At 36.9% G+C, this 3,204-nt stretch overlaps 1 long non-coding RNA gene across 1 annotated transcript; it reads right to left on the bottom strand.

Moving 5' to 3' along the window:
• Positions 1 to 561: 561 nt before the first annotated feature.
• Positions 562 to 2,890, bottom strand: LOC132882247 (uncharacterized). Its single transcript, XR_009654137.1, has 3 exons — positions 2,752 to 2,890; positions 859 to 1,066; positions 562 to 682 (listed from the first exon to the last, which is right to left on the bottom strand). It is a non-coding gene; the product is annotated as an uncharacterized LOC132882247 (long non-coding RNA).
• Positions 2,891 to 3,204: the final 314 nt, after the last annotated feature.

Here is a 3,204-nt window from a genome sequence, read left to right as displayed (position 1 = left end):
AATGATTTGATTCGATACATAAGATAAACGATTTGATATCTCATGATACCTGGAACAAAACATGAATGAAGTATACTGTATGTCTGATTGAAAACATATGTTATTTTATGTTAAACATAAATACATGATGTATATTCCTCCTTTCCTTCATTCCCTTCTTCACCTTTTCTCCTTCCATCCTTGGACAACAGGAGGGTTAATTAACAGACATGAAAATGGTGTCAGTCTTATCTAACTCCCAAAATGTCAAACTATTCCTTTAAACAAACTTTGAACGTTTCTGTAACTTCTGCATCATCGCATCCCTCATCTTCTTGGTCTCCTCCAGATGGTCCCCTGTTTTGGGATTGAAAGATAAAGATTAGGGCAGTACGAATACCAGCCGATTCTGTCAAAGGTTAAATTCTTTGCTATCTGGATTTCCACATCGTTCTGCTATTCTCAAATGATGACCAATCTATACATTCATAGTCAAATATATAAACAGGCAGAAATCCTGTGCAGACATACAATCGGCCCTCTAGAAGCCATCCAAAACTGGATTTTAATCATCAGTATAACTTGGTTACCATTTTTCCTTCTCTGCTCGTCTCCGGATGTCTTTTAATTTTTGCGCCATGCAGGCCTTGATTTCAGTGTCCCCAACACCCTTGTGAACACTTTTGACATGATCTGTAAGAAACTAAATGAAATTGTATTTTAAATTAATCCAATAGTCGATTAGTCATCGATTAATTGTTGCAGCCCTACTTTGCATTAGGGCTGCTAATGACAAAATTGAAAATAAGCAAGATTTTGAGTTAACAAGCTGATACAATACCATTTTGCCCAACAAAAACAATATTCTGGCATGCTTACCAATCACTGACTTCACTTTGTCCACATCAAGCCGCTGTCTTTTTTTTTTTCCCCCACAATCCCTTTTTTCCCCCGTGACGGAGCACGTTGCCATCTCCTCCACAGTGAAGACAGAGTCCATCACAGTCCTTGTGAGTTTCTTATAGCCCTCACACCTTTGGGCATAATCCAAGGCAGTTGGGTTCATTAGGGTGAGGACAGATTCCTTCTGCAAAGATGAAATAATATTAGAATACATGTAATTCTAGAATGCCATAATATGTGAAGAATACATGCTATCTGGATTCAATCTCCTCGCTGTGATGTCATCATCTTGTGTGATAGCAGTAGTGTTTCCATTTGACGTACAGTAATGTGTTTTGAGCACACAATCTGTTTGTGTGTATGTTAGTGCACTATACTCAATACAAAAAATATATAAAACATTTCTTTGGTTAGGAGGAGTCTGCGCGCAACTCAGTGAAATTAAACTTTTGCTCAACAGAAAAGTGCCAGGAGAAAAAATATATATATATATTCCTGCCCCAAAAATTTTAAGACCTTTGAGTAATGAATTTAAGACAACATTTCTAATGAATTGACATTTTAAGATCTTAATTTTAGATACATGAATTTAAGACTAAGACTTTTCAAGGATCTGCGGATACCCTGATATAGTTGGGGCTTGCAAAAGAGTTTATTTAGGCAGGCCACCCAAACATGATAAATGTATGGCGAAACACTACATGGTCCATAAATTAAATTACTTCTCCTGACTATGTACGTGATACCTTCTCTGTTGCCAGATGACTGTTGGTGGCTGTTGGCAAGCTGAGCCTCTATGGCCGCCTTTATTGTATCTGCTAGCCCTACAATTAAATCAAAAGAAGGAATGACCATTTAACAAAATTGCCAACTGAGTTGTGTAACTTATTATATAGTATTATTACAAAATGGTCATGGAAATAGGTAAAAAGTTACTGCAATACCTATTAGGGTGCATCAGTTGCCCTCACTTTCATAAAATCTGATGCATTTTTGTTTGGGTGTTCCTTTTCACCAATAAAGACATCCTGTAAAATTTTTTGACCATATTCAAAAGTCTAATGGTGGCACCATGAGGTTCATTTTTTGCCAAAAAATGCTTATTTTATGTTTTCGCGTAAGGTTTGAATCACAATGTTGGACTCCATTTACTGATTTCTTGTGACCCAGAGATCATGTTAAGAACCTTTGCAAGGGATTGAGAAGCATTAATGTGATTCATAATACATTTGAATTGTTTAAAAGTAGTTGAACAATGATTCAATGAACAGCTAAAACTCAAACTGTGCTTGATAATATATTTAGAATATGTACTAAAAATGTGTATCTAAGATATTTGGTACACTCTATAAGGTGCCATAATGTTTCATGAAAAGTGATCAAAATTTTGTCATAAAATAGCAGCTTTTTCCATAACTTTGAGCTCCTGGTGCCACCATTAAACTTGTGAATTTTGTCAAAATATTTCACCCAGTGTGTTTTCTTACCAAAAGGAACATAAAAACAAAAATGCATCATGATCGGAGGAACTTTTCATTTTTAGGGGGCAACTGATGCACCCTAATATCTACCCTCTTGCAGTTGCAGGTTTAACCGACGCAACCTCCTTATTTCCTTTTCCTTAACCTTCTCCTCCAGCTCTTTGATGTCATGTTTGGAGTCTGTAGTTTTCAGGGCAGAAAGAGAAAGAGCACACAAGAGAGAAAGAAGATGCTTAAAGGAGGGAGAATTTTGGTAGCATCTTGGGTTGTCAAGGGTGGGACAAGATACAACACCACAACAAGGTAGTAGCACAGGGAGAAGATTACAGTAAAAGGTCACTGAAAATAAAATAAAAAGATAAACATGTTTTGGACAGCATATCTGTACCTTCTGGTGTTGTGGAGTCTCATCATCACTGTCAAGATCTTCCAAAGTGATCTGACCAAATACATTGCAAGAGATTGGACAGGAGATGGTATGAGTGAAAAGAGGGACAAAAGTTAAAGAAAGGAAATAAATGACAGAATGATATGTAAATACTCCAACATAATTTAAGTTCGGGCTCAACAATTGATCGAAATATTATAGACATCACAAAATGGCAAATTGCAATATTCAGGAGCTGCAATGTTTTGATCAAGGTGAAATGTGTCATAACAAGACCTTACCGCAGCATATCAGGGTTCGAAGCCAGCCCCGGACCATTTGCTGCATATCATCCCCTCTCTCCCCTGCCTTTCCTGACTCTTTCTACTTAATCACTGTCACAGAAAGCTGAGATGCCAATAATCTTAAAAAAAATAATACAACCCCGATTCCAAAAAAGTTGGGACAAAGTAC

The sequence above is a fragment of the Neoarius graeffei genome, chromosome 2, assembly GCF_027579695.1.
Source record: "Neoarius graeffei isolate fNeoGra1 chromosome 2, fNeoGra1.pri, whole genome shotgun sequence".
NCBI lineage: Eukaryota > Metazoa > Chordata > Actinopteri > Siluriformes > Ariidae > Neoarius > Neoarius graeffei.
The sequence above is the reverse complement of the archived record's forward strand: the minus strand, read 5'-3'. Positions and strand labels throughout refer to the sequence as shown.